We start from the raw sequence: 22335 nt of genomic DNA on the forward strand, positions 1-22335 counted from the left end.
TGTTCAAAGCTTGGTATATTTTTTTTTAAACCTAAACCCTGTTTTAAACTTCTCCACAACTTTATCCCTGACCTGTGTGGTGTGTTCATTGGCCCTCACGATGCTGTTTGTTCACTTAGGTTTGCTAACAAACCTCTGAGGGCTTCACAGAACAGCTGTATTTATACTGAAAATAAATTAAACACAGGTGGACTCTATTTACTAATTAGTTGACATCTGAAGGCAATTGGTTCCACTAGATTTTAGTCAGGGGTATCCGAGTAAAGGGGGCTGAATACAAATACACGCCACACTTTTCAGATATTTATTTGTAAAAAAAATGAAACCATTTATCATTTTCCTCCCACTTCACAATTATGTGCCACTTTGTGTTGGTCTATCACATAAAATCCCGCTAAAATACATTTACGTTTTTGGTTGTAACATGACAAAATGTGGAAAATTTCAAGGGGTATGAATACTTTCAAGGCACTGTATATACTGGATGGACTATTGTCTTTATTCAACCTCAACTACTATGTAACTATATATTAATAATTAATATTCCCAGAAGTAGAATATACAGGGAAATTTAACTAGGAGTGAGACATGAAGCTAAATGAAGGGGGGGAGGGGGCGGGGAGGCTATAAATATTTTAATGTTAAAGTACTAAAGATTGAGCTGAGATTTTTTTTGTTTTTGCATGGATATATTCATTTTAATTATAATGCACACTTAACTTTAAATGTAATTGTAGTGCCTTCTATTACTTCCAGCCTATCAGCCTCCTGCTTCTCAGGGTTCAAATCATAGGTGTGCGCACAGGGTGTCTGGGCACACCCTAATCAACCCCTATGCTGCAGATCCCCTGTTTATACCCCTGATATTTCACCAAAGCCCCCTAACAGGGCTCCTAAAAAATGTTTTTTTAAATAATTTGAAAAATAAAATTTTAAACAATAATAAAAAATAAAATAATAAAAATGAAAACTTGACACCGTCCACTGCCCTACTGACACCAGCAGTATGTATACACATGCGCACGCATATGTATTTGAGCTTTGTGGTGCACAACCTAATGCAATATGCTGCGCACACCTATGGTTCAGATGCTGATCTTCCCTGCACAGGCAGGCATTTGAGAGGCGTTAAAATTGCCCCTCAGTGCTGTTCACCCTATCCACACATGAAGTGTTAGCGTTGTGCCACTTCAAAATGAAAGCCTCATGTCGAGTCAGGAGACATTTGAAGCCTTTCAATGCCTCCTATTCAAGTCTATAGTAACGCTTTGCAAATGCTCTGGCAGGCAGTTGCAGGACGTTAAAATTCACTTATTAACGGTAATGGAATAGGCCTTAGTGGAGCAGTTTTAACACTCTTTAACGCTCATCAAACGCTTCAGAACTGCCCATAGCGCATTTAGGGAGCATGTTTAACTCCTCATTAATGCCTGTCTAACGCCCATATTTTAGCGAATCGAATGCCCAAACTAACGCTATAGGAGCATTTGTTAAGCGTTAGAAATTCAGTCAAGTGTGAACAAAATCTTAAAGTGATTGTAAGCCCGCATTCACGTTGGTCCAATTTGACATGTCAAATCCGAACCAATTGCCGGCAATGGCAACGTCCGAATCAGTGCGACGCCGATGGCCCCTTACTGATCCCCAAAAGTAATTTTAGTTTGGCGGCTTTCATAGTAAGTGCATTACCATTATCTGCACCAGTTGTGTTGCACACTATGGACCTTGTTTATGGATTTGTACCAAAACTCAATTTCATTACTTTGACTACTGACGTTTAGTTCAGTGAGTCAGTGTTTTTTAATTTTTATTTGTACCATTTTTTTTTTTTTAACTTCTTGCCAACCACCCGCTGCAGATATACTGCGGGAAGGTGGCTTGGCTGCGCTGATTTGTGAGAGGGCAAACTGTTATGCGGGGCCGGCAGCCGCGTTTGCTGCCAGGCACCCGCGATCACTCCCCTGGGAGACAGACTGGCTGTCTGCTGTTATAAACACGGCAGACCGTTGTTCTGTCAGCAATTAACACAGGGCTCCTGTGTTCCCCCTATTTAGGAACACAGGCCCCTGTGTTGATTCCATAAGTCCATCCCCCTCACAGTTAGAATACACCCCCTAGGCCCCTGGTGTTAACCCCCTTCCCTGCCAGTGTCATTATTACAGTAACAGTGCATATTTTGAGCACTGATTACTGTAGTTGTCACTGGTCCCCCCCCAAAACTGTCAGGTGTCTAATCTGTCTGCTGCAGTGTCGCAGTCATGCTAAAAATCGCTAAATGCCACCATTGCTAGTAAAAAAAAAAAAAAAAAGAAGAAAAAAAAATGACATGACTCTTTCCCTCAGTTTGTAGACGCTATAACCTTTGTGCAAACCAATCAATATACACTTACTGGGATTTTTTACCAAAACTATGTAGCAGAATACAAATTGGCCTAAAATGGTAAAAAAAATTTTTTACATTTTTTTTTTTTTTTTTATTGGGAATGTTATATAGCAGAAAGTAAAAAAATATATATTTTTTTTTCCCGGAATTGTCGCTTTTTTTTGTTTTTGTTTTATAGCGCAAAACATCAAAATCGCAGCGGTGATCACATACCACTAAAAGAGAGCACGATTTGTGGGGAAAAAAAAGAACATCAATTTTATTTGGATACGGCATTGCACGATTGCGTAGTTGTCAGTTAAAGTAACGCAGTGCCGAATCACAAAAAATGGCCTGGTCATTAAGGGGATAAAACCTTCTGGTCCTTAAGTGGTTAATAAATACTACAATATGAGATTTTTTTTTCTCATGCTTGGTAATTTAGCCTTCATCATCTGCTTGAATACCCTGTGTGATGACATTGTTTTGAAAGCGTGGGAATGCATTAAGCTCTGCCATTGACACCACTTCCAGAGAGATATCACATTAATACTATTGCGTGTTCGCTGTCCTATAATTTAGACAGCATATGATTTTGGTGAGGAGATCACTGTGGGGACACCTGAGATCTTATTGAGCATCAGGAACTACAGCATTGTGTTTTACTTAGATTCTTACACATGAACTCTATTAGGCCCCTTTCACACATACGGTCCGTTCAGTTCATCAGTTCAGTCACGTCCAAAATGTATTACTTTTTCATCCGTTTTTTTTTTTTTTTTCATCTTTTTTTTTTTTTCATCCGTTTTTTTTTTTTTTTTTACATCCGCTACCAATGAAAAACTGGATGGAAAAACTGACCGTTTGTCCGTTTACATCTGTTTTTCATCCGATCCGTTTTTTGAGGAATAAAAAAGGGCATTCATCCATTCCAAAAAACAGACATTGACGGAAGTGGATGAAAGCTGATAACGGATGATCATCTGTTGTTATCAGTTTTTACATAGAGATGCATTGATGTCCGTTTTTCATCCGTCAATGGATGGATGAAAAACGGACAAACAGACCGTATGTGTGAAAGGGGCCTTAAGTTCATTGGATACATTTTTTTTTTTAATTTGATTGTGTCACACTTAGTTTTGTTATTTGCAATATTACATTTTTGAAATAGTTATTGCTAGCGCTGCATCCTTTTATTGATTGATCACTGATAGTGTTGGTATATTTGCACTATTTGCTTGCTGCTGATTTCACTACATTTTTTTTGGCGCTGACAAACCATTTACCACTTCTGATTCCCAAAAGTAGTTTCTGCACTGCTTCGGGAGTGATTTCAATAGACATCTGTGCAGGAACCCGAAGTCGGACTGAAAATGCTGGTTTGAAATTTTGAACCAGCCTCCGTATAATCCTAGGCAAAATTTTTTTTTTTTTTTTTAGCACAAAAAAAAAAAGCATCCCGATCCGCCTTCATCTCTAGGGTCCTCCACCAGCACTTCTGGCTCTTCCTGCCTTCAGAGTGCCCGTATAGCAAGCCACAAAGTATAGTACAGAGGGCACCTATAGCAAGGCAAAATACTTTTGCCTTTTAGAATCACTCACTTGCTTTTCCTGTTTCACAAGGCATTGCCCCTCACACATTCACATTTCACAAGTTCTCAGGCACTTACTGACCTGTACGGATGGTGTACTGCACTGTGTATACTGACATGTTGTCTGGATGGTGTACAGAGCTTGTATGTGTGCTGCACTGTGTATATTGACATGTATGGATGGTGTACTGAGCTTGTATGTGTGCTGCACTGGGTATACTGAGATGTATGGAGGGTGTACGGAGCTGTATGTGTGCTGCACTGTGTATACTGACATGTATGGAGGGTGTACGCAGCTGTATGTGTGCTGCACTGTGTATACTGACATGTATGGATGGTGTACTGCGCTGTATGTGTGTGCTGCACTGTGTATACTGACATGTATGGACAGCGTACTGAGCTGTATGTGTGCTGCACTGTGTATACTCACATGTATGGATAGTGTACTGAGCTGTAGGTGTGCTACACTGTGTATACTGATGTGTATGGATAGTGTACTGAGCTGTATGTGTGCTGCACTGTGTATACTGACGTGTATGGATAGTGTACTGAGCTGTATGTGTGCTGCACTGTGTATACTGACATGTATGGAGGGTGTACTGAGCTGTATGTGTGCTGCACTGGGTATACTGACCTGTATAGATGGTGTACTGAGCTGTATGTGTGCTGTACTGTGTATACTGACATGTATGAATGGTGTACTGAGCTGTATGTGTGCTACACTGTGTATCCTGACGTGTATCAATGGTATACAGAGCTGTATGTGTGCTGCACTGTGTATACTGACGTGTATGGATGGTGTACTGAGCTGTATGTGTGCTGCACTGTGTATACTGACATGTATGGACAGCGTACTGAGCTGTATGTGTGCTGCACTGTGTATACTGACATGTATGAATGGTGTACCGAGCTGTATGTGTGCTACACTGTGTATACTGACATGTATGGATGGTGTACTGAGCTGTGTGTGTGCTGCACTGGGTATACTGACATGTATGGATAGTGTACTGAGCTGTATGTGTGCTGCACTGTGTATACTGACGTGTATGGAGGGTGTACTGAGCTGTATGTGTGCTGCCCTGGGTATACTAACATGTATGGATGGTGTACTGAGCTGTATGTGTGCTGCACTGTGTATACTGACATGTATGGTTGGTGTACTGAGCTGTATGTGTGCTGCACTGTGTATACTGACGCGTATGGACGGTGTACTGAGCTGTATGTGTGCTGCACTGTGTATACTGACATGTATAGACAGTGTACTGAGCTGTATGTGTGCTGCACTGTGTATACTGACATGTATAGACGGTGTACTGAGCTGTATGTGTGCTGCACTGTGTATACTGACATGTATGGATGGTGTACTGAGCTGTATGTGTGCTGCACTGGGTATACTGACATGTATGGAGGGTGTACTGAGCTGTATGTGTGCTGCACGGTGTATACTGACATGTATGGATGGTGTACTGAGCTGTATGTGTGCTGCCCTGGGTATACTGACGTGTATGGATGGTGTACTGAGCTGTATGTGTGCTGCACTGTGTATACTGACATGTATGGATGGTGTACTGAGCTGTATGTGTGCTGCACTGTGTATACTGACATGTATGGATAGTGTACTGAGCTGTATGTGTGCTGCACTATGTATACTGACGTGTATGGATGGTGTACTGAGCTGTAGGTGTGCTGCACTGTGTATACTGACATGTATGGAGGGTGTACTGAGCTGTATGTGTGCTGCACTGTGTATACTGACGTGTATGGATGGTGTACTGAGCTGTATGTGTGCTGCACTGTGTATACTGACATGTATGGATAGTGTACTGAGCTGTGTGTGTGCTGCACTGTGTATACTGACATGTATGGATGGTGTACTGAGCTGTATGTGTGCTGCACTGTGTATACTGACATGTATGGATAGTGTACTGAGCTGTATGTGTGCTGCACTGTGTATACTGACATGTATGGATGGTGTACTGAGCTGTATGTGTGCTGCACTGTGTATACTGACATGTATGGATAGTGTACTGAGCTGTGTGTGCTGCACTGTGTATACTGACATGTATGGATGGTGTACTGAGCTGTATGTGTGCTGCACTGTATTTATTTCCGGATATGTAAACAAATAATGTATTCTGTAAGCAGGCCAACTAATCGGCTGACCAACTAAAAGATTATGTAAATAGTTGACCACTTTTTTCATAATCGATTAGGTCGATTAGTAGTTTCAGCCATGGTTGTAAGATCTGAAATGCTGCTTAAAAGCAAAGAAAACTTTCTGTTACACTGACTCTGTGTATCATGGCTTGTAAAGGAAGTTTTATGTCAATCCACCTCTTCTTGATTTTGCTGAACTTTATTTAATCTTATGAATTCTGTTCTAAAGGGAATATATGGCAGGTGGTCAGCCATCTGTTTGCCTGGAGTTGGATAGAGAAGTCAGAGGAGAGATGGCCACTCTGCTGGTTCTTGGTTTGCCAAACATTTAACGGAAAACTCCACTTTTTTTTAAGCTGTCAATTCATTTAAAATGCCAACCGTGGGGAAGACTGTTCACTGTATTTATACATAGCTCCCTCAGAAATGTCATTTGATAATGGCTGATAATGTGACTATAGTAACAGACCCTCCCTCTCAGCTCTCAGGAAGTAGGACATGATAGGAATCTGTATCAGATTCAGCAAAACAGCAGCAGGTAAAACTCTGCAATGAATTTGCTAAACTCTTTGCAATGTAAATTACTGACCTGAAAACTATTTTTTCTTTTTTATTATTATATTAGCATCTTTGTACTTTTAATACCTGCACATTCCCTATGTTTTATCCCGTTAAGGACCCTACAAGTACAGAAAATACCTTTTCATGTGCCAGAAATGCACTCCAACCCCTAAGGCTAGGTGCACATCTGTGTGGGTCAGGATCCTGTGCATATTGCATATGCTGGTGCGTTTTTAAAAATGGTTGGGGACTTTTCCTTGTGTTTTCTGCAGACACAGCAGCCTATTCAAATGAAGCAACTCCAATGATCTTCACTTGTTTCTGGTTCCTGTACTGAGCCCTGCTGGATGCTGATTATAGGAGGTCGGCTGAGAATGCTTTGCATTTTCTGAATGAATGAAAAGTGTTCTGATGGAATGAGATGGTGAGGTGGGGTGCTGATGTCATATTTTATCCACCTCATTTATTGCAAAACATTCTGGGAATGGTGCCTGTGTGAAGTAGCTGGCCTCCTCCTGTGTTCATAATGCAGCAGGACAGCCACTTGGTACAGGACTTGGAAGAAAGTGGCGATCACTGAAGTAGCGGTGTCTTTCAGTGATTTCCAGATTTTAGGAGAATCAGCCAGGTATGGTTTATGCATGCTATTGGTCCAAGCTGGACCAATGTAACTATGTATAAAATATCTATACCTCAAACGCCCTAAGAGAAAAAAAATAAAAAATCTAAACAGGACTTTAGAGGTACCACGCAAATTAATGTATAACATTTCAAAAGCTTTTATTTAATCATATAAAAATATCAAAATTCAAAGAAATGTATCTTTTTCTCTTAGGGTGTTTCTTGCTGTACTATAGAATAAAAGTGGAGGACGTGGTATCTGTAAATCCAATGGATTAGTGAGGTGGCTAACGTGCCCCCAGTCCCCATATTTTGTTTTTCCGTGAAAATGTCTATACCTGGAATTAATCTTTAAAGGGATTGTAATGCAGTATTGTACATACTATGTTTATTTTTTTTAACTATGAAAAACATGTTTTCTCTTTCATTCACTGACGGACACAGCTCCATGTCTTCTAGAACCTTGGGCTTATGCTGCGCTCTCTTCAGGAGTAGGACTAGGTGGAAACAATTTGGCTACGCCTCTGAGGCAGTCCCAGGGGGTATACCATCACTTCCAGCTATAGGAATTCAGGTTTTTATTCTAATCTGTTTACAGTTCCCAGGAAGGAAGGCAAGGTTTGTCCGATCTTGGACCTCCAAGGCTCTGAACTGTTTTGTGCGGCTTCAGAGATTTCAGATGGAGCCCATCTGCACGGTAGTAGCTTTCCTTCATCAAGGGGATCTTCTGGCTTCTATCGTTCTCACAGACGCTTACCTTCATATTCCAATATATGTCATGCATCAGCGGTTTCTTCGTTTTGCCATGGGCGAGGAGCACCATCCATTCGTGGCGTTACCCTTTGGTCTTGCTTTAGCTCCTCGGGTGTTCACCAGGGTTTTGGCCCCAGTGCTGCAAGGCAGAAGGGGATCGCGGTATTGGGGAATTGGCAAGCGGACTATCTCAGTCAGCAGACGTTGGATCCGGGAGAATGGTCTCTTCACCCGGAAGTTTTTCATCAGCTGTGCCTTCGGTGGGTCCCCTGATGTGGACCTGTTGGCCTCCCATCTCAACAGGAAGGTGCAGAGTTTTGTGTCAATGTCTCCGGATTCTCTGGCCGACTCCGCAGACGCCCTGGTGGCCCCTTCTGGTCAGTATCGTCTGATTTACACTTTTCCTCCAATTCAACTTTTGTTGAGACTGCTACACAGAATCGAGGTAGAAGGGATTCCAGTCATTCTGGTGGCACTAGACTGGCCTCGCTGATCTTGATACGCAGACCTAGTAAGGCTGGTAGCAGACGTCCCTTAAAAACTTCTGTCTCAGGGACCAATCTTCAATCCTGCTTTACGGTCGCTGGCTTTAACGGCTTGGCTATTGAAAGCCAGGTGCTGGAGGACAGAGGACTGTCAGTCGGTGATTCCTACCTTGTTAAAGCTAGGAAATTTACTTCCAGAAAAGTTTATCATGGAGTTTGGAAGGCATACATTACTTGGTGGGAGTCCTGGGGGGCTTTCTCCCCGTTCCTTTTCTTTGTCTCGCTTGTTGGAGTTTCTACAACTAGGTGTAGACTTACGTTTGGCTCTGGACACCATCAAGGGCCAGATTTCCGCCTTGGCCATATTTTCCCAAAGGCCGTTGGCTGTGAAGTCCTTGGTTCACACTTTTGTGTAGGGAGTTCGCCATCTGGCTCCTTCTGTGCAATCTCTGTGGGATATCAATTTGGTACGATCAGTGCTTCAAAAGCCTCCTGTTGAAAACATTTGTGAACTCCCTCTGCTCACTCTGTCGCAGAAGGTAGCCTTTTTAGTCACTATTACTTCTGCAGTAGGGTGTCGGAGTTGGCTGCATTGTCCTGTCGGTCACCTTACCTGGTGGTTCACAGGGACAAAGTGGTGGTGCACGCTGTCAGGCGTATCTTCCTAAGGTGGTCTCAGGGTTTCAGGTAAATGAAGATATTGTGTTGCTGTCCTTCTGTCCTAAGCCGAAACATCCTAAAGAAATTGCTTTACATTCCTTGGATGTTGTCAGGGCGATTCAGGTGTACCTGGCGGTGACGGAGTCGTTTCGGAAATCCGATTCTTTGTTCTTACGGATGGACCTTGTAAAGGACAGGTCGCATCTGCTGCGACCATTTCCAGATATATCAGGCAGACGGTGGTGTAGGTCTTTTCTTTTAAGGGTCAGGTTCCTCCTTTCCCTGTCAAGGCGCATTCTACAAGGGCGCTTCATGCCTCCTTGGCCTTCCGTCATCAGGCGTCAATGGTTCAGATGTGCAAGGCTGCTACGTGGTCCCATGTACACACATTCACAATGTTTTATAAGGTGGATGTACTTGCATCTTCGGATGCTGCTTTTGTCCGCAAAGTTTTGCAGGCTGTGGTTGCAGAGGCTCCTACCTCTTCAGGGTGTATTTTTTCCTGGTGGTGAGCTCCAGTTGTTCCTGGTTGAGCTCCTGTTTTACCTGGTTGGCTATGTTTAGCTTTGTTAGGGATTATATGTATTGCAATGTTTTTCCCACCCCTCGTGTTGATACTGCTTTGAGACATCCCAAGGATCTAGAAGACATGGAGCTGTGTCCGCCAGTGAACGAAAGAGAAAACTGGATTTTCTTACCGTAAAATCCTTTTCTCTGAGGTCACAGATCCTTTTCACTGTCGGACACAGCACCCGCCCCTCTGTTGGGTTGAGTTATGTGTTCTTCTGACGCTGCTTGTTACAAACTGAATATAGCAGGAAGTGATGGTATACCCCTGAGACTGCCTCAGAGGCATGGCCAAATTGTTTCTGCCTAGTCCTACTCCTGAAGAGAGCAGCATAAGCCCAAGGGTCTAGAAATCATGGAGCTGTGTCCGTCAGTGAACCTCAGAAAAAAGGATTTTACGGTAAGACAAAAAAATCCAGGTTTTTTTTTTTTGTTCTTTTTTTGCTGTTAAAATTTTAAAATAGAATATTTTAAATTTGAGTTCTTGCCAGCCCTGTTTAGGTTTTTTTTTTTTTTTCTTTTTTTCTTTTTCCTTTGATTCCAATGTCATGTCAGTTGTACATATATGCAGCTGTTTACAAAGCTTAATAGCTCATGCTGAAACTTAAAACACTTAAGGGAAGGAGAGCAGTGATCATGCCCTGTATAGCTTCTCCTTTTGTACAGCTAAGGTATAGGTTTCAATCCGAGAACATGTATCTTAAGATCTGCTTTGTCCTCATGCATGAAAATCTATACGTCATGATTTTAAAATGATGCATAACCTTCATAAAGTGATTCTAAAGGTTTTTTTTTTTTTTTTTTTTTTTTTTTTTTAACAACAACAAACCTGTCATACTTGCCTGCTCTGTACAATGTTTTTGCACTGCTCACCCCCCGATCCTCCTCCTCCTCCTCCTCCTCCTCTCTGGTCTCCCATTAGCACTCACCCCCCCCCCCCCCACACACACACACACCATAACAATCTGCTTGCTATGAGAGCACTCATATGTGCTCGCTCCCGAGCCACCTCGGTGTGTACATAAGTCAGAGAATGGCTCTGCATCCCTGCTTCCTCTCACTGGCTGTGATTTGACTGCAGCAGGAACTAATGGCTCCTGCTGTTGTGTATATAAGCCAATGAGAATTGAGAGCCTCTGCTCTCATGCACATTGCTGGATTGAGATTGGGCTCAGGTAAGTATAAGTGCAGGGTGTGGAGCTATACTCTAAGTATCTTATTCCTGCAGTGCTGTTGTGTGGTCACATGACCTTTCCCTGTTCTTTGGCATCTGTAGAGAAAGATTTTTAGGAGGGGCTTCAATTACTCTGCTGATGTACAGTGCTTTCATAAAGTATTCATACCCCTTGACATTTTCCACATTTTGTCATATTACAACCAAAACCGTAAATGTATTGTATTGGGACCAACACAAAGTGGCACATAATTGTGAAGGGAAAGAGAATTGATAAATGGTTTTCAACATGTTTTACAAATAATTATCTGAAAAGTGTGGCGTGCATTTGTATTCAGCCCCCCCCCCCCCCCCCCCCTCAGTCAATAGTTTGTAGAACCACTCTTCGCTGCAGTTAGTGTAGTTTTTTTTTTTTTTGGGTGTGTCTCTACCAGACTTTGCACATCTAGAGTGAAATTTGTACCCATTCTTGTTTGAAAAATAGCTCAGACTCTGTCAGATTGGATAGAGAGCATCTGTGAACAACATTTAAAGCGGAGTTCCACCCAAAAGTGGAACTTCCGCTTTAGGGAGTCCTGACCCCCCGACATGCCACATTTGGCATGTCATTTTTTTGGGGGGGGGGAGCGGGTACCTAGTTTTGACAGGTACCCGCTCCCACTTCCGCTCGGAGCGCCGCGGCGCCCTGAGCGGAAGTTCTCCTCTCCCCCTCCCTCCCTGCAATCTTCTGGGACACTTCAGAGGTCCCAGAAGATTGCCGGCCAAACACGGCGCGCAGCGCGACTCGCGCATGCGCAGTGGGTACCCGGCTGTGAAGCCGCAAACTGTAACAGCCGGGTGCCCACAGCAGTGATGCCGGCGCCGAGGGAGAGGATCGAGGCTTCCGGCGGCCGCTTCGCTGGACCGTTGGACAGGTGAGTAAATGGCTGGAACTCCGCTTTAAGTCTTGCCACAGATTCTCAGTTGGATTTAGGTCTGGACTTTGAGCGATTCTAACACATGAATATGCTTTGATCTAAACTTTTACATTGTAGCTCTGGCTGTATGTTTAGGGTTTTTGTCCTGCTGGAAGGTGAACCTCCATCCCAGGCTAGTCTTTTGCAGACTCAAACAGGTTTTCTTCTAAGATTGCCCTCTTTGGCTCTATCCATCTTCCCATCAACTCTGACCAGCTTCCCTGTCCTTGCTGAAGAAAAGCATCCCCACAACATGATGCTGCTACCATGTTTCACAGTGGGGATGGTGTGTTCAGAGGGATGTGCAGTGTTAGGTTTCCGCCACACATAGCATTTTACTTTTAGCCTAAACAGTTCAATGTTGATCTCATCTGATCAGAGCATCTTCTTTCACATTTCTTGTGTCCCCCACATGGCTTCTCACAAGCTGCAAACAGGACTTCTTAGGGCTTTCTTTCAACAATGGCTTTCTTCTTTCCACTCATCCATAAAGGCCAGATTTGTGGAGTGCACATCTAATGGTTGTACTGTGGACAGATTTTCCTGCCTAAGCTGTGGATCTCTGCAGCTCCTCCAGAGTTACCATGGGCCTCTTGGCTGCTTCTCTGATTAATGCTCTTCTTGCCCGGCCTGTCAGTTTAGGTGGACGGCCATGTCTTGGTAGGTTTGCAGTTGTGCCATACTCTTCCATTTTCGGATGATGGATTGAACAGTGCTCCATGAGATATTCAAAGCTTGGGATCTTTTTTGTAGCCTAACCCTGCTTTGAACTTCTCCACAACTTTATCCCTTACCTGTGTGGTGTGTTCCTTGGCCTTCATGATGCTGTTTGTTCACCAAAGTTCTTTAACAAACCTCTGATGGCTTCACAGAACAGCTGTATTTATACTGAGATTAAATTACACATAGGTGGAGTCTATTTACTAATAAGGTGACTTCTGTAGGCAATTGGTTCCACTAGATTTTAGTTAGGGGTATCAGAGTAAAGGGGGCTGAATACGGCTGAACACGCCACACTTTTGAAATATTTATAAAGAATTTTGAAAGGGATCAGGGATGTATCCTTTTCCTTTCACTTCATTATTACTATGAATACTTTTTCAAGGCACTGTATGCTCTCTTCAGTGTGAGTCTGTCTAGCCAATCCTGAGCAATTCAAAACCAAAAAATAAAAATAAAAACTGCTTTACAACTCCCTATTTATTGAACATCAAATATGTATTTTTTTGTGCATTAATATGGTGCAGACAGACTCAGAGATGGCTGGTACCAGCTTTCATTTTGTTCTGACAGCATCTGTATCCAAGGCTTTTATTTTACTTTACAGGTATTAGCAATTACATTTAGATATAGGTAACCACTTGCTGACCGGGCTGGCTCGGCTGCGCGAATTGATGTAGGTATACGTCAGTTCGCGGGAGTGGTGCTGAGGGGCACCGCCAGCGGCCCACTTTCCGCCCCACTAAGCAGCGTGGATGCCGATCCATAGGACCAGCTGCCGCAATTGCGGCCGGCATCTGCAATCGCTCCCCGCTGAGAGAGGAAGGTCAGCTGTTGTAAACATAGCTGACCGTTCTTCTCTGTGAAATGATCAGAGCGCCTGTGATCCTTCTAGATAGGATGATTATTTCACAAGTCCCTCCCCCATACTGTAAAAAACACTCCCCTAGGCTCAGAATTAACCCTTTGATCACCCCTAGGTTAACCTCTTCCCTGCCAGTGTCATTATTACAGTAACAGTATAACTGCGGCGGGCGGTCGGGAAATGGTTAAAACAAAGCTTTTTTTGTGAGTTTCTTGGTGAATGTAATCGATCAGAATACTATATCCCTCTTCCATAGTGCTTAGCAATCGGAGGACATGGAGGCGGAGGGAGGGAGGGAAGTATTATTTACCACTGCGTATCTTGCTTCAGGAGACAAAATGCTCATATGTGAACAGGGGCCATTAAAATGAATAGGTTTTTTTCTTGTTGGGCGTTGAGACTTCAGAGATGAGTGTTTTACGAGCTGAAATATGCTCAGGTATGAACAGGACCTAATTCCATAAATGTTAGATTTTTCCTCCTAGAGTATATAATGTGTTTGCAAATTCTAGAAAATCCTTAACCATGCACTACAATTTAACTAAACCCATTAGATTGTAGTTGACTAAAATGTACTGGAGATTGTAGTTGACTAAAATGGCACTTTAGTCAAGACTGCCTGAAAAGAAATTCATTGTCAAAATTAACACGGTCAACCAGGTACAATGTATTTCACAATACGCAAAATGAATGCTTTAGTGGTTTTGTGAGCATGAACACTGTTACATAGCTATGAGTTTTTTCATAGTCTAGCTTTATTGACACTAAGGCCCCTTTCACACAGGCGGACCGTTCACATCCGCCTGTCCGTTTTTTTGGCGCATCTGAACGGTCCCCCCATGCATTCCTATGGGGCATCGGATGTCAGCGGAGACATGTCCGCTGACATCCGACCCGATCCGATCCGTCAAATCTGGACGGATGGAAACCCTATTTTCCATCCGTCCAGCGGATCGGATCGGATGGCATCGGATGAGAATGGACAAACGGTCCGTTCCCATCCGATTTCCCCCATAGAGATACATGGGGAACTGACAGCTGTGTCTCCGCACACAGCGTGGAGACACAGCTGTCATCCTCCTGCTCAGCGGGGGATCGGCGGCTCGATCCCCCGCTGAGAAAAACGGACTCCGTCCAACAGACGGAGTGTGTGAAAGGAGCCTAACTTTAATGCCTATTGATCAGTTGAACTTGTGGGTATTATGGGATTGGTACATACTGCATGAAACAGGCAAGAGCTATGCCATTGCTGTAAAAGCCATCTCAAGAGTTGGGGAGACCAGTCTGGCTAGTCTGGAATCCAACAGGTTCTGTAAAAAGCTTACTTGGCTCTTTCCAGATTTCTGCAAGCCAAGTTTGCTATAATGCATACAGTGGATATAAAAAGTCTACACACCCCTGTTAAAATGTCTGGTTTCTGTGATGTAAAAAAAATGAGACATTGATAAATCATTTCAATACTTGTTTTAACCTATAAGCTGTATACTTTTGACCTATAAACTGTACAACTCAGTTGAACAGCCAACTGAAATTGTTTAGGTGGAGGGAAGTAAAAAAAAAAATATATGCTTTTCTCTATCGTTTGACAGATGCAGCTTCCATAGTTCTTATCCATTGGGTTATGCTGCCCACTGCAGGAGTAGTTCTAGGCAGGAAAAATGTAATTCTCCACGCCCATGGGGCTGTCCCCACAGCCATAACCCCACACCCTCTGCTCCAGCAAACCAGTTGGTTTCTGCCTACAGAAGGAGTAGGACCTAGGTTTCCTGCTGGGACTTTGTTTTTTTTTTTTTTTCAGAATATTTTGTTTTTATTTATCTTTACTCACTTTGCTAGTTGGTGTTCAGGGGGATCCTCCTGGTGATCTACAAGCAATGTCGGCTGGGGTTTCTCACTGCATAATCTAGATCCTTAAGGTCTCCCCAGCCTGGCCTACGAGCGTGAGCAGGTTATAGTCCTGCACTAGGCCTTGCCATGACAGAGTCTCTTTCTGGTGGGGATGTGCCTGTGAGTGGATGTCTCGCTGGGGCGCGACGACCTGGAACGCCCTGAGTCACAGCGTACCCCCTAGGCTGGCAGTACCCCCATTCCAGGTGGGAGGTGGTTCTGCCCGAAGCGTAGCCCACCCGGTCCAAGGTATGGTGAGTAAATGTAGCCACCCTTGCCCCTCGGTGGCCTTGGTGGGATGATGGCCCTCTCCTGGGGATAATAGGACCTGGACTTCTATGGCCTTTCCGATTTCCTGGCCTAGTGCCCTGTCCCCCTTTCCCGCCCCCTGGGGGGTGCTTTGGCTGGAGCGCCTGGCATCCTGGGGGGGGGGGGGTGGCAATGGTACCTTTTTTTTTTTTTTTTTTTTTCCTTGCTGGGTCTGGTGGTAGATCCTTAAGGCCTTCGTATTGGGGGTCCCTGACTGCATGGCACACCGTGGGCGCCGCCATCTTTATTGTGGGCAATGTAAAATATTTTTCCTATTGACTTGTATGGGGCAGCCATTTTCCCTGTGCTTCCTACTGAATTGTCTTGGCAGCCATTTTTGTGTAGCTCTATGGAGCTACACAGACCGTGTGACCTTTCACATACCAGACTGATGTAATTTCCTGTGACTCCCTCTTCCTGCTGCACAGTCCAATTCAGGAGGTTTCCTCTGAAGGTGGTACAGTACTGGGGTCTTTGTGGGCATATCCCTACACACTCTGCTGTCGATTTATATATTGAAGGGGGACTCCGCAGACCCCGGTGATCGGCGGTGGGAACCACGACCGCCGTTTTTAAAGTGACAGTACTCTTTTTTTTCGGTTGCATTGAATATGGAGTCTCAGGCAGTAAATTCACTATCAGACCCACTTAGTGCAACTCCCGGACCGTCTGGATCGCAGTCGCTAGCCACAATTTCAGCAACCCTGGAAAGCCTGGCGACCAAGGTCGATTTTGTTATGAAAACGGTTACTAGTCGTAAACGGCCGCTGCCTTCTCCATCATTGGTGGGGTCCTCTGATTCAGAGCCTGATATGGTCGCCACGGACGCCCTCCTACCTGAGGGGTCGCTGCCCTCGCAGTCAGATGGTGAAAAGGACCTGTCTTCAGCTGTAATACGGAAACACGCTTTGGTGGAAGCCCTGATTGTTTCAGTAAGGGAAACTTTAAAAATGGCAGATGAGCCTATACTGGCGGGGACACGGGTGTCTTTTGGCTCCCGCAAGACCCAAAAATCGAGCAAGGTATTTCCTTGTCCTGAGAATTTTCATGATATTATTGACTAATGGCGGCACATCAAGCACATGCTAGTAGTGCCTAAGCGCTTTAAACACTGTTATCCCTTTGCTGAGGCGGTTTCCAACCGTTGGTCGGTACTGCCCAAGGTGGATCATCCTTTTTCCAGGTTGAACAAATCTACTATAGTGCCTGTGAAAGATTCCCCAGTTTTTACGAATCCGGTGGACAGGCGAGTGGAATCGCTTTCCCGCCATCTTCATGTGTTGGCAGGTTCTATTCTCAAACCAGTTTTTGTGTCTGTTTTTAGTATCTCAGACTGTTATGGAATGGGTGAAGGTTCTGAAGGGGAACTTGGATCCTGACATAGTTCTCCTGGAGCTGATGGAACTTATGGACCAGATGGCCCAGGCCCTGGTTTTCCTGTGTGATGGGTCCTTGGTTGAGGCTTCCCTGGTGGCCAGAGTGTCGGCTGTGGGGATTGCATTAAGATGCATGGTTTGGCTGGAATGCTGGTCGGCTGACCAAGCCTCCAAGAAAGTCCCGACAGATCTTCCTTTTCTGGGAGAGCGATTTTTTGGCAACTTGCTGGGTGAGTGGATCAAGTGTCTGACTGGTGGGAAGAGTACTCTTCTTCCTCAATCCTCCAAAGGTAAAGCGCCCCGTACTAAGCGGGGGCCTTCCTTTACTGCTCATAGATGTTGTTTTTTTTTTCGTGCCTCCGGGGCGCAAGAAACCGGTAAGCCATTCAGAACTTCTGGAGAGACTAAAAAGCACTGGGGCAAGCCCAAGACCAGTCAGGCCAGTTCTGTGGACAAGTCCTCTTCAGCATGAAGGGGCGCCCTCACCTGCTTCTGGGGTGGGGGGACATCTGCGCTTCTTTCAGGAACCCTGGACTTTCTTCATTCAAGACAAATGGGTTCACGAACTGATTCATTCCAAGTACAAGATAGAATTTCAGTCCCAGCTGGTGGACAGGTTTTTTCGGTCAAATTTTCACCTGTCTCCGGATCGTTTGACAGGTCTCCGGGAGGCTGTGCAGGGTCTCCTTGCTCAAAGAGTGATTGTGCCGGTTCCGCTGCAGGACAACTTTCAAGGTTTCTAATCAAACCTGTTCACGGTGCCCAGAAAGGAGGTCAAGGTGCGTCCAATCCTGGATCTCAAAGTTCTGAACCGCTTTGTGCGGGTGCAGAAGTTTTGAATGGAGTCCATTTTGGTCAGTGGTGGCTTCCTTGTTTTTCTGGCCTCCATCGATTTCAAAGAGGCATATTTACACGTCCCCATCTTCGAGGGACATCAGTGATTCCTCCTCTGGCAGAGGAGCACTTTCAATTTGTGGCATTAGCCTTTGGTCTTGCCTCCACTCCCAAGAGTTTTCACCAAGGTCCTGGCCTGGGGCTGGCCTTGTTGCATCAGAGAGGAATTGGTATTTTGGGATATCTAAACAATCTGGACAGTCTTCCTTGCCGATCAATATTCTGGAGCTCAGAGCTATCAAGCTTTGCCTGTTCCACTGGACAAGTCGACTACGCGGGTCTCTGGTTTGGATACAATTGGACAATGCCACGGCCGTGGCTTACATCAATCATCAAGGGGGTACCAAGAGTGCCCTGGTGGCCACGGAGGTGGCTGAGATTCTGGTTTGGGTGGAGGCCAATGTTCCAGCTATTCCTGCAATCCACATTCCGGGGGTGGAGAATTGGCAAGCTGATTACCTTAGTCGTCAGGTGCCGGATTGAAGGGAATTGTCCCTTCATCCAGAGGTATTTCATATCCGGTGGGGGACTCTGGAGGTGGGTCTGTTTGCATCCCACCTCAACAGAAAAGTCCAGTGGTTTGTGGCCAGGTCTCATGATCCTCTGGCCGATGCCACAGATGCTTTGGTGGCTCCTTGGAGTTAGTATAGGCTGATTTATGCATTCCCTCCGTTTGTACTCCGGCCGAGGTTTCTTCGCAGGGTGGCGGTGGAAAGAATTTCGGTAGTTCTGGTAGCACCAGACTGGCCTCAGCGGTCTTGGTATGTTGACCTGGTAAAAATGGTTGTAGATTCTCGGAGACTTCCTCTGCGGGAGGATCTGCTGTCTCAGGGACTGATCTTCCATCCTGCTTTACGGTTGCTAGCTTTACCGGCTTGGCTATTGAAAGCATGGTGTTAAGGGATCAAGGCCTTTCTGATTCGATGATTCCTTCACCTTTGAAGGCCAATCAATGTCCGGGAAGATCTATCATCGTACGTGGAAATCGTACATTTCATGGTGTGAATCGCTGCTGCTGCACCCTTGCTTGTTTTCCATAGCTAGGGTTTTGGCTTTTTTACAAAAAGGGGTTGAGCAGCGCTTTGGCTTTGGGCACTATCAAGGGCCCAAGTGTTGTCCTTGTCTATTTACTTCCAATGTCCGTTGGCTACTAATAGCTTGATTCTCACCTTTATTCAGGGGGTGCATCACCTGGCTCCTCCGAGCAGATCCCTGTTGCCTCCGTGAGATCTGTCTATTTCTGTCTGTTCTTCAAAAGCCTTCCTTTGAGAATATTAGGGAGATTTCTCTGCTTTCTTTGTCAAAGAAGGTTGCCTTTCTGGTGGCTATTACTTCTGCTTGCAGAGTGCCTTGAGTTGGCGGCGCTGTCCTGTCGTTCACCTTATTTGTTGGTCCACAGAGATAAAGTGCTTCTCCGATCTTATCCATCTTCCTCCCTAAGGTGGTGTCGGATTTTTATCTCAATGAAGACCTTGTGTTGCCTTCCTAAGCCTAAGCATCCCAAGGAAATTGCCTTACATTCTCTGGATGTGGTTCGGGCGATAGTCTTTCAGGAGATTGGACTCTCTCTTTGTGCTTACTGAAGGACCTCAAAAAGGTTTGGCTGCGTCTGCTGTGACCATAGCCAGATGGATCAGGCAGACGGTTGTTCAGGCTTATTCACTCAAGGTTCAGGTTCCTCCTTTCCCTGTGAAGGCTCATTCTACTAGAGCGCTGAGTGCCCCTTGGGCTTTTCGTCATCAGGCCTTAGTAGTGCAAGTTTGTAAAGCAGCGACTTGGTCGGCTGTGCACACCTTTACAAAATTCTACAAGGTTGATTTGTTGGCATCTTCGGATGCTTCCTTTGGCAGCAAGGTTTTGCAGGCTGCTGTTTCATAAGAGAATCGTTTAGGGGTTTTTTTCTCCTGGGGGAGCTCCTGTTCTTGGTTGAACTCATGTTACCCAGTGGGCTAAGTTTTTAGGCTTTGTAGTTTGTTACTATCTGGTTGCACTCTTCCCACTCCTCATGCCTACACTGCTTTGGGACGTCCCAATGGATAAGAAGTTTGGGAGCTGCGTCTGTCAATGGACGATAGAGAACTGGATTTTTGTAAGAACTTACCGTAAAATCAGTTTATCTGAAGTCCATTGACAGACGCAGCACCCGCCCCTCTGTTATGGGAATGGTTTTTGTATCTTCTTTACTGCTTACAATGAAACTAGTTTGCTGGAGCAGAGGGTGTGGGGGTTATGCCTGTGGCGACAGCCCCGGGGGCGTGGAGAATTACTCCTGCAGGGGGCAGCATAACCCAATGGATAAGAAGTATGGAAGCTGCGTCTGTCTATGCTTCAGAGAAACTGATTTTACGGTAAGTTCTTACAAAAATCAATTTTTTTCTTTGTTTCGGTTTATAAGTTTGCAAATTTGGTACATTTTCTTCATAAATTTTGGCCAAAAGTTTTACTGCTACATATCTTTGGTAAAAAAAAAACAACAAAAAAAAACCATAAGTATATATTTGGTCTTTGTGAAGGTTGTAGAGTCTAAAAGCCATGGTGCCAATCATTGAAAATTGATCACATCTGATGTACTGACGGCCTATCTAATTTCTTAAAGACACTAACCGGCCAGGAAAGTACAAATACCCCCCAAATGACCCCTGTTTGGAAAGTAGACATTCAAAAGTAGTTAGTAAGAGGCATGGTGAGTTTTTTTTTTTTAAGTTGTGATTTTTTCCCCACAATTCTTTGCAAAATTTTTTTTTTCACAAAATTGTCATATTACCAAGTTATTTCTCGCACACTGTATAGGCATACTTGCAACTACACCCCAAAATACATTTTGCTACTCCTCCTGAGTATGGCAGTACCACATGTGTGAGACTTTTACACAGCCTGGCCTTATACAGAGAGCACCTCCAGGTGTTCGAAGAGCATAAATTACACACATAAATTCCTGACAACCTATCACACTTTTGAGAGCCCTGAAACATAAGGACAATTGACTCCATTTTGGTAAAGCAAACACCCAAACATATAATCTAGGAGGCATAATGAGTTTTTTGAACATGCCATTTTTTTCTCCAAGTTTTTGGAAAATGTGAAAAGAAAATGAATTGCGCATCCTTTTTTTTTTTTTTTGTTTTTTTTTGTTTTTTTTTTTTTTTTACACAGTTGTCCATTTATAGGATATTTCTTACACACACATAGCATGTACATAGCAAAAATGACACCCCAAAATACATTCTGATACTCCTCCTGAGTATGGTGATACCTCATGTGTGAAACTTTTACACAGCCTGGCCACATAGAGGCCCAACATTCAAGGAGCTCCGTAATTTCTTGACTACCCATCACACTTTTTTGTGAGGCACTATAGGGACTGATGAGCACGGATGAACAATGATGTGGTAGGGACGTGGCACGGATGTGCACTGGCATGGCATGATTGAGGCATGGAGGAGGCAGGGGTGAGCAGTGCTGCAATCTCTCTCCACTCGCGCGCTGTACCGATAGCTGTGTACAGCGGGCATGGAGAAGACTGAACCGGACATCCGCCAGTTTGTTGACAACTAATTGCTCCATCATTGGACTGAGCGATCACGTGGTAAAGGGCCGCTGTCATTGGCCCTTTACCATGATCCATGATGCGCCAGGTCGAGTACGGAAACTTCCGTGCGCGCACGCCCCAGGGGGGTGCGCGGAAAGTACGATTCTGAGAGGATGTTGTTGTATGCCCTCCCAGAATAAGCCAACAATGCGGTAGCCATCATTTGGCTATGGCCCGGTTGGCAAGTGGTTGATGTCGCTGTAGGCATCTTGGCAGCCTCCCTGACCATTTTTTTCTTCTCATCTTTTCATCAATTTTGGAGGGATGTCCAGTTCTTGGTAATGTTACTGTTTTGCCATATTTTCTCCTAACAATGAGATCCCCTTGGAAGCTCTGTGCGGACCATGATTTTCACTGTAGGATGTGACTAACAAAATGTCAGGAAAGACCGAATAGAATAGCTGAACTTTATTTAGGCTTAATCAGAGGCACTTGAAATAATGGCAGGTGTGTACTCCCCTCCCGTTTAACAAACTTGAATGTGATTGCTTAAATTCTGAACACAGCTACATCCCCAGTTATAAGAGGTTGGGCACACTTATGCAACCACATTTTAGTTTTTAATATTTACTCAACCCCCCCCCCCCCCCCCTTATAAAAGATTTGTTTTTCAATTGCGTTGTACTGTTTTATAGGTCACATGGAAAAGTTCTGAAAGGTTTTATCTTTGTCTCATTTTTTTTTTTTACATCACAGAAACCGGACATTTTAACAGGGGTGTGTAGACTTTTTATATCCACTGCATGTACAGCTGTGCTTTTTCATGTATTTTATAATTGGCACAGTACGATGTTTTGGGCAGATTAT

The 22335-nt window shown here is 44.4% G+C and overlaps 1 protein-coding gene across 3 annotated transcripts in view; it reads left to right on the forward strand.

Annotated features, from left to right (window-relative positions):
• Nucleotides 1–22335, forward strand: part of PIK3CB (phosphatidylinositol-4,5-bisphosphate 3-kinase catalytic subunit beta) — a 278272-nt gene that overhangs the window by 106872 nt on the left and 149065 nt on the right. The gene's annotated exons all lie outside the window — the stretch shown is intronic.

Source organism: Pelophylax lessonae, assembly GCF_965119305.1.
Source record: "Pelophylax lessonae genome assembly, chromosome: 3".
NCBI lineage: Eukaryota > Metazoa > Chordata > Amphibia > Anura > Ranidae > Pelophylax > Pelophylax lessonae.